The 14543-nt window shown below is 48.3% G+C and overlaps 1 long non-coding RNA gene across 1 annotated transcript; it reads left to right on the top strand.

Moving 5' to 3' along the window:
* The first annotated feature begins 705 nt into the window (after positions 1 to 705).
* Positions 706 to 8974, top strand: LOC143155906 (uncharacterized). The gene is made up of 3 exons (XR_012994500.1): positions 706 to 853; positions 2527 to 2618; positions 6446 to 8974. It is a non-coding gene; the product is annotated as an uncharacterized LOC143155906 (long non-coding RNA).
* The last annotated feature ends 5569 nt before the right edge of the window (positions 8975 to 14543 follow it).

The following is a 14543-nucleotide window of genomic DNA, read 5'->3' as shown; positions in this document are numbered from 1 at the left end:
GGTGTTGTTTACACAGAGTTGTGGGTACCTCCCTAGGACCAATCAAGCCTGGAGTTGGTTTGCTATGTTGCTGGCAACATAGGCCAGATGGGCATTTTGAAATGGAATTGAACAAAAGACAAGAAATGATGGAGTGACAAAAGATATATATAGTGTACCTACAGTGGGTGCCTGTGCATGTGTTTTCAAGGGATATCAAGCTGCTACCACAATTGTTTTCATTAAAATTAAACCCACCAGGACATTATGTTTTCACAATAGGATTCTTAGGGTTTTTTTCTCTCTGAGGCAATCTCACTGTTGTTCACATCTGAACATGAATATCCTGTTCCAGCCTGATTTTGGTTCAGAGGGAGAGTCGTGAAAGATCTGGTTAACTCAGGTCTTCTCATTGTCTCTGAGTTTCAGTGAGGCAAAGGCATCTGGTCTTCCCCTGGCTCTAGAGCTAGAGCAGAGCAGCCCTGCTCCAGGAAGAGGGACAGAGAGAAAATAAAAGGAGATGTGCAATAGTAAGGCCCGTGGGTGCTAAGAGAGCTATGAGGAAACCTGAAACCATACACGAAAAATTCCTCCAGGCTTAGCAGGAGGTGCATCACCTCCTTTCAATGTGTTTTCACCCTTGAAACCTTCCATGGGAAGAAATGCAGAAGGAAAAACCTTTTCACTTGTACATGACAGGATGCCAGCAAGTGGCAGCAGCTCCCTGACCGACAAAGAGACTGTCCACATCTCACATCAGCTGCCTGCTCCGTTGTTTATCTGAAAACAGAACGACAGAAAATGTACAAATCACAAGCTCTTCTGACACTGCTGGAATGGCTTAGCCCAGGACTGACTTGAGGGGCTGCGAGAGGTGAGCTGGAAGCTGGGGGAAGAGTCCTGCTCTGATCCCCTTGTGGGGAGGTCCAAGGAGGAAAGGAGAAATGTGGGGTTTAGGAAATACGGAATTCCTTTTTTGCAGGAGGAGCTCCCGTTGCTGTTCTGGTTTCTGTGTCTTCAATCATCAAATGCAGCTTTTGTCTTTTGATAGGGCAAGGAGGAAAGTATTGTACAATAGCTGTTCTGACAGCCCGGCACACCCCACTTCAGTGGTTTAAAGCTTTCTTTGTGCTGAATTTGTTCTTATAGTGCTAATGACCAGGTTGCCATAAATAGGCACGAAATAGGTCTGGACACAGTAAAGGAAAGTGAAGGTCAATGTTAGCTCTTATGTTCTTTAAATCTTTGTATCAAAGAACTTCATAAAGAAGGGGAAGGTGCATTTTCAACTTGGGCTTCCTTTTAGATACGGAGGGGGAAACTGAGGCATGAAAAGGTGGCGTGACTGCGAGTCACACAGCAAGTTGCTTGTCGGAGCAGGATGGGGACAAGAATGGCCGTGGCCTTTGCCTAATGTCCTGCAGGGTCGCTGCCAAACAGGAAGTCATCACTGTACAGGGCAAAATTAACTCCCCATTGAAACCAAAGGTAAAACTGCCATTGACTTCAGTAGAGACAGGGCTTCATCTGCAGCCCAGCTTGAGCAGCCTAAGCTTTGAGCCAAGTATCCCATCTAAATGTCCGGTATGGGGAAGGCAGATGTATTTGGGATGCTGGGGTGCAGCTGCTATGCTGGCCAGAGCAGCTGCATCAGGAAGGGATGAAAAAGGATGTGAAAGGTGCTTGTGTGTGAAATCAGGGGCTAGATTTGGTGGCCCACAGGGAGCTGGTATCTAGGAAGCTTGGAACAGGCTTCCTAGAAAGGTGGTCGATGCCCCATGCCTGTCAGTGTTTAAAAGGCATTTGGACAATGCCCTTAATAACACCTCGAGGGAGGTGATTCTGCCCCTCTACTCTGCTCTGGTGAGACCTCACCTGGAGTACTGCGTCCAGCTCTGGAGCCCTCAGCACAGGAAAGACACGGACCTGTTGGAGCGGGTCCAGAAGAGGGCCACGAAAATGATCAGGGGGATGGAACACCTCTCCTATGAGGACAGGCTGAGAGAGTTGGGGTTGTTCAGCCTGGAGAAGAGAAAGCTACAGGAAGATCTTATTGTGGCCTTTCAGTACTTAAAAGGGGTTTATAAGAAAGATGGGGACAGACTTTTTAATAGGGCCTGTCGCGATAGGACAAGGGGGAATGGTTTTAAACTGAAAGAGGGTAGATTCAGACTAGATATAAGGAAGACCTTTTTTACGATGGGGGTGGTGAAACTCTGGCACAGGTTGCCCAGAGAGGTGGTGGATGCCCCATCCCTGGAAACATTCCAGGTCAGGTTGGACGGGGCTCTGAGCAACCTGATCTAGTTGAAGATGTCCATGATGCCCATGGCAGGGGGGTTGGACTAGATGATCTTTAGAGGTCCCTTCCAGCCCAGACCATTCTGTGATTCTATGATTCTATGCTTGAACTTTTGGTCAGCCCTGAAATGGTCAGGAAGCTGGACTAGATGATTGTTGTAGGTCCCTTTCAACTGAAATATTCTGTTCTGTTCTGTTCTGTTCTGTTCTATTCTATTCTATTCTATTCTGTTCTATTCATTTTAGAGTCCCAGCACCTGACAATGTGTCTCTTTGATGGCTTGGTCACTGAGTCTGGCACTCTGCCAGGGCATCACCATTTGCATGGTGCCAAATGGGTAAGAAACATACCCTTGTGAGATGTGCGAGTGTCCTCCCTCTTTGCCTCTCTGACTAACAGATGTAAATGACTGTGTTGCACCTTGTGTGGGGAAGAAAGGCACAGGGCATTTTTAAGGATGGGGAGTGCAAGTGGTTTAGTGTCTATATTTCCTTTTCCTGCCCTAAGCCAGGCTTTGAATGTTACAGCATGGGCACCGAACCACTCCTTGGATGTACCAGACCTCATCACCAGCCACATGAGCCCCATTATGTCCCCAAAACTAGGGGAATTTAGGATGTGCTTCCCTTTTCAACCTGCTGCAGCAGCAAGACCATCAGGTCCACAAGCATCCAAACTGGTAGGCATTTTAATAAATGGGGATAAGCCAGAGCCTAGCTTGGATGCAATCCCTTAGTAAGACTCTGGTGGTACAAAACTAAGAAATTAGGCAGGGCAGAGTCCCTCTGAGGTTGGGTACCGATGGTTGGATGGGCGGGAGAGCAAGGCACAGTGCGGCACCGCCAGGGGACACCAGCTCAGCTCCCAGTGGCAGTCGCTGCCGTGGGTGCCAGAGGGTGCCTGGATGTCTCGTGCAAAATCAAGCACAGTTCCTGCCTAAGAAGGTTGGTTTTCACTTCAAGACTGTGCGAGACCATTCGGGGTTGGCAGTGCTGGCCCGGGCCCCGCAGCCACGCTTTGGGGACCACGTTGCCCACCATTCCCCAGGGTTTTGTGGGGCTGGGCAGAAACCAGCCTCACTGCTGTTGCAAAGGGGTTAACAGATGGGCAAGGGACACGGAGCCGTCTCACTGAGAGCTGGCACCTGCAAGGGCACAGCTCACTGCTTTATAACACGGTGACACATGGCAATTCATACCAGGTGGGGAGGACACAGACATGACTGGTTATATCCGTGGGGGCATTGCCAGACATTGCTGGTATCTGCCAGCCCCTGTGGGTCTACGTTTAGCTTGCAGCAGCTCAGGAAATAACCCAAAGGGAAGAAAGAGAGGGAGAAGTTGTCCTGCAAGGGAGGCTGTCAGCTGCGGTTGTCCTAAGAGGGTCGAGCTCATTTTTGGGCAGCTCTTGGCAGCCACTTCAGTTCATGTAGGTCTGGTGTTTGTGAAACACCCTGTGCCGGCTGGCCAGACCCAGAGTGACCCATTCCTCTTCTCTTTCTAAGAAACGAGCCTTCCCTTTCGACTCCTTTATTTTTTCCTACCACGTGTGCTTGCTCAGAGCTTCGCTGCCAGGGATCAGCTGCTGTCGGGGGCTTGGGTGGCATCTGCCTGCAGCCCTGCGGGAAGCTGAGCCTGAGCAGGTGTTTTCCAGAACAAGGCAGCCGTCGCAGGGTACAGAAACCCGCTTTCCAAGTGGGGCAGGCTGGGTTGGAGCCCAGGGTATGACCTTTTCTGCGTGGCACGCTTCCATGTAATGTGACCTGATGTCATTCTGCTGCCACGCGGTGTTGGGACAGGGCTTGCTGTCCTTCGCATTGTGCAGGCGGGACGTTGCATTCCTTCCTGTAACAGAGGGACCGCTGGTAAACCACACAGGATGCCAACCAAATTTTGCTATTCTTCATTTTATGTTGCTTCGGATGAAAGTACTTGACCTTAAATTACTCTTCTTTTTGAAAAGGGAGCTTGTTTCTTAGGAAAGACAGATTTGATTCTTAGGTTTTGGAATAAATCTGGTATGAATCCACCCATTGTTTGTTGCTGCCTGTCCTTCCCACCCAAACAGGGAAACTACTGTAGTGGCTGGCATTAGACGTCTGTCGTTCAGGTGGGGAGTCTGAACCATGCTCTGTGCTCTCCGACTGTGTTTCAGGCAGCGATCCAGGAGCAGGGATACTTCTGGTTGCAGTGCAATGCAGGCTGTGTACCCAGTGTAAATTAAGTTTACCGCACACAGGTAAACAGCTCTGTTCTTTAACACATCAGCTCAAGCGGGAGACAATCCAGTATGAAATGCTTGCACTGAGATGAAGTAACTTCTTTTCCACTATCTCACTTCATCCTAATCCTAATCATCCTGGCTTGAGCCTGTACTAGTCTGTAGAGAGGGTGAAATGTGAAGAGGTAGAAAATCAGCTCTGAATCTGCTGCTGCAAAAATCAGCTCTCTGGCTTCTCATCTTCAGCAGACTTCTTGCTGCCAGTGCAAAATGTAACATGTCTTCCTCCTAATTCCCCTACCTGAACTGCGGACTGTAACACAACAGGTTTCTTTTGCTTTGGGCATTAGAGAAACAAGATGGAAAAGACAGAGATCTTTGATAGAAATGTAAAGATGGGAATATCCAGAAAAGGGACAGAGTAAGTCAAAATCCAAAACTGCCTTCCAGAGAATTTCACTCAAGAATCTAGGATTTGTAGCTGCTCCAGTCAAAGATAAGTTTGCGGGTTCAATAAAAAAAAAAAAATAGGGGCCAGCTGAATAAAATAATATGACTTTTGGAATCCGGATGGTCAAATGATAGTATTTAGTGTTAGTATTCTGAGCTAAAAGAAATCAATTAATAAAATGTTCATTTTACTTAGATGGCCAATTTCTACTATTTACATGTCTTACTTTCCAAAAACAGCACAACTATCGGGAAAAGAATTGTATTTTTTAATTTTTGCTTCACGTTATGTAAATTCTATCTGCAGCTTTTTAATTATTGGTGCTAATGATGGATCTGTAAGCAACCTGGCCTGGCTCTGGGAATACAGGTGGGGTTCGCAATGGTAGCGCTTTAGAAGACCTTCCTTTTGACCTCCTGATGCAATTAGCCATGGTCTTACTGAGAGACCTACTGTGCACAGAGCATCCCCTCTGAGTATAGCTGCAATGAACAAGCAGAAATTTCTGAGACAGCACAAAATTGTAAATCCTTCCACAAGATTATCAAATGACAGCAGGTTGAAAGTATGTAGTGAGAAGCATGGGTTCACTGACTAAGCATCCCTAAAGGGACTGATGCTTAATCCTTTCATAGATGGTGCCCTCTCACCCCGCTCTGAAGGAGGAGGAGGCAAATGCACTCTAGAGAAGTGACATAATTGAGAGCAAGGTTGATCTACTGCTAAATCTGAGTAATATGGAGTTTGTCTTCTTACCGACCTGCCTAGAGCAGGCCAGTCTATCAATCAGGCCACTTTACATAGTCCTCGATTTGTCCCTACTTCCTTGCACCTGCTCCTCTCTTTTGGGAGGCCAGCGAGGGCTCGTACTCAGCACATGGCAGTAAAGGCTCACAGTCTCAAGGGAGCTGAGGCTGATAATCTCAAGTGTTGCTTTGGGTCCCGTGCCAGCTCTGCACTCCCCTATTCTTACAGATGCTGAGAGGTCTTAGGAGATACTTCCACTTCCATATAGCTGCAATACTGAAGTCTTAACTCTAAAACAAAGTTGGAGTAAGGAGCTAGAAGATAAGTTCGTTGTAAATCACTGCACAAACTACTGTCCACGGGTGCAACAACTAATTCCTGCTGCTACAGTGAGTACTAGGTACAGCCCAGGCTGAAAGGGGTGCAGGGTAGCCAGCTACAAGAAGACTAAAGCCATCGTTAGCCATCTTTGCAAATCCTTCCCTGGAAGAAATCATGGTAGTGAGAATTAAGTTCCTGTGCATATGCAAGCCCATTTCCCTCATGGTTAGCAGCTCTGGCTATGACAGCTCTGCAGTAGGACGTGCATATGAGTGTGTTAAGGTAACCCTGAGGGCTTGCCATCTAGACAGCACATGCACAGCTAGCAGGGAAGAAGGGACAGTTTGAGTACCAAAGTCCTGCACAGGTTTGTACAATCCATGCTAACAAGCTTGTGTTAGTGTTTCACTGATATTTTTATCCAGGCTGGGTCTTATGACATCAGCTCGTGTGTATGTACCTACATACCATCACAGCTCCTGACTACACCTGCAGACATCACCCCGGGATCACCCTGGCATCACCCCTGCATCACCCCAGCATCACCCCGGCATCACCCCTGCATCACCCCTGCATCACCCTCGCATCCCAGTGACTGCAGACGACTGTATTATCTCCCTGACTGCTGGGGATGTCCTGAGACCTGAACAACTGGCGGCTGGTTTGGGGAACCGCGAATTCCCTGTGCTAATGTCCTCTTCTGCCTCCCCCCTGCCGTGCCTCACCCCTGCCTCTGCCCTCTGTGCTCTTGCTCTTCGGCAAGGGGGCTACATAGCAGAGGAGGCATCATACAGATTTGTCTGGCGGGTTTGTAATGAGAGGGGTGTCATGACCCTGCACATTCATCAGGCGCTTGTTTTCAGCCTGGTCCCATCCGTGATGTTTTTATTATTTTTTTTTCCTCCCTCTGCTCAGCTCAGGCTGCTTCGGGAGAAGTGGCACGTAGGCACATACGTCCTTGTGCACACTATACTTGTATAAACTCCATCAGGAAGTCATCCGGCCAAACTTTCCAGAGCTCTGCTTTTAACTCTTCCCTAGGCAGGCTGTATTGGCAGCCTGGGGATTTCCAGGGAGTGTGGACATGTTCATTCACCCTCCTCTTCTGTTTATTGATTCCCACCGCTCTCCTTCCTACCAGCCGCGAGCACACGGCTGTGCAGCTTTTGCACCGATCCTACTCCAAGTTCCCATCAGAAAGAAGTCCCCCTCAGCTGCACACACGCACACGTGCACCCACAGGCACAGGCAGGGCTTTGCAGTAAGACGCTGCCTTGGCTTTCCTGGAGGATGAGGTAGCAAAAGCCAGTCACCAAAAAGTGCCGCAGCAGAGACTGCCCTGGTGGGGCAGGAGGAAGGAGCGCTGGTGGGGCAAGGCTGTCAGTGGGGGCAGTTCTCCCTTGCGGTTATTATTTCAGAAGTGTGTCCTTACCAGGCACATGAGTAGCAAAGGAAGTTCTCACAGCCCTTAAATGTTTGCTGTGGTCAGGGAAAGATTAAAAAAAAAAAACAACCCCTTCATAAGTGACCCTGTCTTCAATGAAGACATGTCTCACTGTATGTCCCACTCTGCAGAGAGGCACGATTACACACCCACATAGGCACACCAGCATGCACATAGACATTTCAAAGGGCTGAGAAAAACCCTGTGAGACTGTTCACGTAGGAGAAAGGCTGCTATTCCTCCCTGTGACATGTGTGGATTAATCGTTCTCCTAATTGTTAAATGCAAAATAACAGTCATCCCATTTTGTTGGTGCCTGTTAACTGCCCATTGCCAGATTTCAATGGCTCTTACAAGATTTTGGAGCCTACTGCATAGGAATGAATAAATGGAAATGTTATCCTCTGCGAGCAGGTATGGAGCAGGGGTGTCTGAGCTCATTTGCTGTTTGGCCAACAGTGTCGGTCATGTTTTGCTCCTGCTTACCTTGGTGTGAGTATGAAACGTGTGTCAGACCAGCAGATCTCCGCTGGAGAGGTGCCACCAATGGTAATGTTGTCTCTCTTGACTTACACCACTGTAAAACAGCCCAGAATTTAACCATTTATCCATGAAGTTGTTCACAGTCATTTGTCCCTGGTTTAGTGCGTATTCGTTAATCTTCTCTAGAGTTACAAAACCGTGACATGGTGAAATAGATTCAGCATTCAGGTCTTGATTCTTCTCCTGGGTGCACGGGTGCAAATCAGAAGAAGTAACTTCATTAAAGTTAATTCAGTTAGCCTGGTGTTAACATTGCCTTCTCTATCAGATTTACAGGCGTCTGTCCGAGATAGAGGGGGGTGTGTTTGCACTCAGCCTTGCTCGGACAGCTGTGGTATAGAAGGGATTCAACCGCCAGAAATTCCCGAAAATCTAGGGATGACTTTTATGGCAGTCTCATCTGCTATAGAGATGTTTCTCCTCTCGAACAGCTGTTTGTGTGCCATAAACAGCAAAGGAGCCTTCTGTTTCTGTCAGACTCCTACTGAAATTCATGAGATGCAAACCACGACTGCTCACCGCTTGGAGTCAGAGGTATTAATAGTGCTCCCTGGTCGCCTCCTCTCCTGCAGTCGGAGGAATCAATCAAGCTCTCACGGTCCCTCAAGGAGGCGGAGAAGCTCTGAGAGCTGAGGAACATGCAGGCTTTTGACCATGCATGGTGTTTTCCTTTTCTCTTAATTTGTTTCTTCAGATCTTTTGTCAACACGGGTTGTTTCTCTGTCTCCTCATCTGAAGGATCATAAGTGTAACATTTGCCCCAAAATCCAGACTCAGTTCCCCCCTACAATGACAATTCATTGTAGCCTGAGCTTTTGCATGGTCAGTGGGGCACGTGCAGAGGTATCGTTACAGAAGGGATTCTGCATGCATCTGTGTATCAAGGTTAAGAGGCCGGGGGTGGCATTCAACATCAAATGGTTTTTCTCTGTGCAAGTAATTCCCGTCAGGGCATTAAAGAAGGAAGCTACCACTTGTCCTGCTCTGTTCTTTGGTTTTCTGCCTCTCAGTGGCAGAGGACAGTGGGTTTTCTAGGGATGAACTGACCATGGAGACTCAGCTCCGTATGTGCTGGCGTAAAGGGTGGGCTTGCTCCATCTTTGCCAATCATAGAATCATAGAATCATTGAGGTTGGAAAAGACCTCTAAGGTCATCGAGTCCAACCGTCGACCCAACACCACCATGCCCACTAAACCATGTCCCTAAGCGCCTCATCTACTCGTCTTTTAAATACCTCCAGGGATGGGGACTCAACCACTTCCCTGGCCAAGTGCTTCCCTAGGCTGGTTTGGGCTCTGCTGACTAAGGCTGTCCCTCTCAGACAGCAGTGGCAGATGGGGTCTTGCCTCCTAAGGCATCTTACTGCTGCTGTGACACCGTGTAGCACTTGGACCTTCCTCCTGGGGGCAGTGGAGGGAAGGGAGGCGTAGCCTGCTTGGCAAGCAAACACCTGTAACGCACTAGAAATGGTTGATGTTGTTCGCCAAGGCCCTAATTTTTGTCTGATGGGCCAGAGCAAAGAAACTATTGAATGCCTAAATCATAACACCTCCTTCCACCACCTTAGGTAAGCCAATACTCGTCCACTGACAAGCCAAAGGCAGCGGAGATTTGCCTTCCAGTTTTAATGGGCTGCGGATTAATTATGTGTAAGTACTGTGTGGTTGTTCTCAAAATGTCCGGCAAAAGAGACAACCCTGTACGTCTAGGAGAACTGGAGCAGGGCGGTGAGTTGACAAGGACACCTTGTGCAGCCCCTGGCCAGAGCTGGGACCACCACCCAGGTCACTCCAGGACCTGATTTGCTTTGCCTGTCTCAGAAGTCCCAGGGACAGGTCAGCACAAGGATAAATCCCTTCTCGCCCAGCTTTAAACATAAACCTAAAGCAGGAAGAAACTGGCTCATTTCTGCCTGAAATCCTGCATAAGCTCAACCTTACGCTGCAGACCTCAGGGCAGGCTTCCAGCGAAGGCTTCCCGTGTGGCCGCCGGGTTTTGCACGCAGAGGTAACCTTATGGGCAGACTGGAGAGAAGGTATCCTTGTAGGTGCATTTCCACCTCCGTGACAGAGCCTTTGGGATTAAGCGTCCAATATTTAGGAAGTGAAAGGACGTACGGTGCTCGGTCCTGACCTTGCCGTAACCTGTGGAGAAGCAACAAGGATTCCCTTTAACCATGTATGGCATAAATAGTGAGGAGTGCACACATAAAAAAATTAGGAAGGAATCTGACAGATAGCCCCAAAGATAAATGCCACTTTAGGCAATGTTCCTTTAAACTGTTGACAGGAGCACCATTCGGAGGGGAACTGTGAGATTTAAGCGCTTCTCTGCTTCTGGGCGGGATAAGGTGTCATGTAAAACGCGTTTTGTGTTTTTGTTTCATCTCCCTCTCTCCACTCTTCTCCAATGAGAGCATACATGCCAAAAGCATTAAAAACAGACTGCGGTGAGTTTACTTCACTAACACATCTCCACATCAAAGGCATTGCTGGAATCTATTGATTCTGGCAGAATCGCAGAAACCGGTGATGTTTTCAGTGAGAAATCGTGCACTTCTCAGTTGATTTCGGGAAAGAAAGAAAAAGAAAAGCAAGAAGCTCCACCGTGTGCAAGTATTCACCCTACAGAGAGGCTGATAAATGGCAACATGTTTTGGTCGTCTTCCTCAGTGCCAATAAATACTCAAGGATGCCTTTATTGACAAACAGCAGAGCTTTAGCTTACACGATGCTACAAAAAACTGGCCTATTTAAGGGTTTTTTTCACTGTTTGTGAATAACGTGACATTTCTTATCTGACCTATTGTTTACTTCCTATTTCTGAAGTGAATGCACCTTATGCCGGTGAACGGCATTGGCACCCAGCCCCATGACTTATCTCAAAAAGCCCAGGGATTATCAATGACACCAGGCCAGAACCACAGGGCAGATTGCTGCTACGCTTTGGGAGTGGTCCAGGCAGATTCACCTCCGATCTAGGTGTACCTTAATTGCAATCTCATTGGAAAATCTACTTCTGATCAAAAAATCCATCAGCTATTTTGACCAAAAGTGCGTTTCCTTTTAATTTTGCCTCACAGATATCAAACTGTTTTATTTGTATATCGCCTTAACACGAGTTTAACTGAAACTACTCAGTTTCTGCTGAAAATGGCTCTGTGCTGTAAGACCTGTATTAACTTTGTGATTCAGAGCAAAATCTGAAAAGGACATAGATCAAATGGCATAGTGGGAGGAACTGTTTTGCCCTGCTCTGTTTCCAGGGCTTTATGCTCTGTTTTCAGGGCTTTAGTATTTGTAAGACTCTTTTACTCTATTTTGTTTGCATCCTGCAAACGAAGAGCTGCCAAAATGTAAAAGAATTAAGGTGTTTTCAAAAGGTGTCTGCGCGCAGGTAGAGGATGTGATTAATACAGACCACGTCTATACGACAGACCTGCTGGGTTAAGCTGGGGTATAAAGAGGTGTGATCCTCACCAAAACAGTTTGCAAACTCCCTGAGCAAAATCACAGTGACCACCCGTTCGCTGCAACAGTTGGCTCGGCTTTGCTCAGGGAGATGCACGTGGCTCTACTGTGTCGACCCGAAGCACAATAAAAGCCATGTGCCTTGCCAGTATTGTTGAACCCAGGTTGGTAAAATACTCCCATCGCAGATATGGCCTCATATAATGGCTTCATAAATGCTGTTTAAAAGAAAAGTCACACTTGGAGTCAGTGCCAGAGGAGCCTTTTCCTTAGAAACACCCTACTTGGGGTCCTCCTGGTCCCAACCAGTGATTTCCCATGCACTGTAACCCCCTCAGAGGATCTCCCCCCTTGCGCTCACTCTGCTCTTCAAACACAGCCTCTAAAAGCAAGCCGACAGCTGCGGTCCTCAGGTGTGGGCTCTGCTGGTGGCACTGCTCTCGCTGCCAGCCGCTGTGCATCCTGGGCAGTGCTCTCCCCCTGCCTACCAAGGCAGTGGTGCCTTCTCCTACCGCCTTCCCCACCAGCCCTAGTCTTGTCCTATAGGACTTTGTGACAATCCAGCCTCGCCTCCTCAGTGGGAAGAGTATCCACCCGGGTATCTAATTATAGCGAGATGGAAAAATGTCCACTAAAGGATGAGGATAAGTTTTCCAATATGCAGCACCACAGTAATCAATACTTGCATCAATACTTAATTTATCTATATCAAGCGGAACAGCTTCAGCAGGAGGGAATGAGATCATCTCTTCCGACCCCGGTCTGCTATGCAGCATCACATAGGATGGGAAATGTGGGTTTAAATCCTTTACTCAGAGGTTTTAATTCTCAAACCCTTAGATACAAGGGTGGTGCTGCCAGGAAGACTTTGACAGGACGGACCCACCCTTAGCTCATCAACAGAATTAACATCTTAATCCCTCTGCAAACCTAACCCCAGACCCTTAACCCCTGAGTAAAAACCCACTGGGATCAGCGTGAGTCTCCTTTGATCATGGGGAACTTTTCGGCTGGCTTCTGATGAAAGGCATTTACCTCATGGCCACTGAGTCAAGCCCCTGGAGGACCCTTGTTGCTTCTTATGAAGAGCTGCAGTTTCAGGAAGAGACTGTAGCATTACCCAAATATCAGCCCCCATGAATATGTACTCCCTTGCGCCGCAGCGGCTGTTCAGCCAAGGTATTTGCAATGTTGCCTGTGAGATATTAATTTTCGGGCACCTCCCCGCAGGGACATCAATGGTCTGACTCAGTGACACGGAAAGCTTGCTGGGAAGTGGGGGAAAGTTGTCTGCCACGCACAAGTGGTGACATAAGTGGTGGGCAAGAAAAAAACAACAACTCCTCTGTTGCAACAGGAGGTGAAGGTTTCAGCTCTCCGTGAATGGTTCCCCTAACAGTGACTAAGCTGTTCCCTCCATCCAGCTAACGGAGAGACCGTGCTACATGCTGCGTATTCCTGTAAACCAGCCGGCTTCAGGTCATCTCAGAAGCGACCTCTCAATGTGCTGGTTTCATTAAATATGCTGAATGCAGATTAAGTTATATTTCAATCGCTGTTTCCTTTCTCATTAAGCACTTTCCATAGGAGTTTCAGCCCCTTGGTTTAGCTGATGGGAAGGTAAGCGTGTCTCACCCTTAACTTCTGTCTGTACCTGTGTTCATAGCTTGGGTCTTGCTCCTGAACTGTGGTGTGCCTTATTACCCCTTTGCCTGCAATAGAAGATGACCATGGTCATTTCCAGGACACTGTTTTTCACAGGGGCCTGTCCACATGCAATACCTATCTGGTATTAATGACAGCTGTGAATTTAAAGCACAGTACCTCCTCCTGGGCGCCTCAACCGAAATGGATGAACAGAGTCAAATGTGTACTCTGGGACAGGGGTGCTGGCACACAGGCTTGTCCAGGAAAAGCTATCCCAGAACGGTTCCAGGAATCACTGAGGAAAACTGAAGAGCCTAAATCAGTCCCAGTGATCTATGTGGTTCAACAAATACCCCAGGTTGCAGAGAGAGCTACCAAACCAATTGGGAACCCTTCTTCAAGGGCTTGTGTTTCTTCTTCAAGGGCTTGTGTTTCTAAGCTTTCAATGGACCACGAGTGGTCCCTGTTCATGACTACCTTGGGTTGTTAGACCCTACTCTGAATGCCTATAATAGGACTATCTTGTTGTCTGCTAAATGGTGTCCAGCACTTGAGCAAGTGCCTCCCACTGTCCAAGAAATCGGGCAGGCTGGCACTTCTCTTTTTGGGGAGAGGACAAGAAAACAAACATGCCAAACATTCATCAGATAGCCGAGTGCATTACCGGAAGGGGCTCAGACATTGTTGTGATAAATAAATACGACAGCCTACTCAGAACACAATAGAGGCTTCAGTTTATTCCTAAATTACTAATCTTCCCTGAGGAGCGGCTTTATAGTGCTGACTTGGGCACTGTGGGAACACGGCCTCTTCCCAGCGAGGGCGGTGGGCTCCTCCCCGCAGTATCTCCCGGTGGGATCGCAGCGGAGCTCGGCCTGTCCCAGGCGGGTTATCTGAGGGGGCAGGATGTGACTTTTGGCGCTGGCTGGGAGAGGACGCCTCCAGCGTGGGGTGGCAGCCACGCTTTCTGCTGCGGGTGGTAAACGCCCCTTCCCCGGGTTAGCGGGCTGGCAGCACCTTTCCTGATGGAAAATAACAGTTCACTGCCTCGGGGTTTGTGAGGGGGCTTTTCATAATCACTTTTTCAACTCTCTGTTTTCTGCTACCTACATGGGGGGGTGACAAGTGAGGACTTGGTCTCCTTAGCCCCACAGACCGTGTTTCTGCTGCAGGCTGTAGGGTGATACCCCTTAAATGCTTTTAAAGGCATTTCAGTTCAGTCTCACTGGAGCCTGGTGAACATCTCAGGAGGCAAGCTGTGGGATGCTGCACACAGTGGTCTGTGCAGACCGCAGGGGGGACAGGAGGTGTGTGGGAGCTCCTGTGCATTTGAGCCTGAGGCTGAGGGGTGAGGGAAGCCCCGTGGAGACAGTGAGTTGGGATAAAGGAAGCGGGGCGAGCTGTAGGAGGAGGCACTC

The sequence above is a fragment of the Aptenodytes patagonicus genome, chromosome 1 (genome assembly GCF_965638725.1).
Source record: "Aptenodytes patagonicus chromosome 1, bAptPat1.pri.cur, whole genome shotgun sequence".
NCBI classification, from domain to species: Eukaryota; Metazoa; Chordata; class Aves; order Sphenisciformes; family Spheniscidae; genus Aptenodytes; species Aptenodytes patagonicus.
This window is presented reverse-complemented; position numbering and strand designations above follow the sequence as displayed.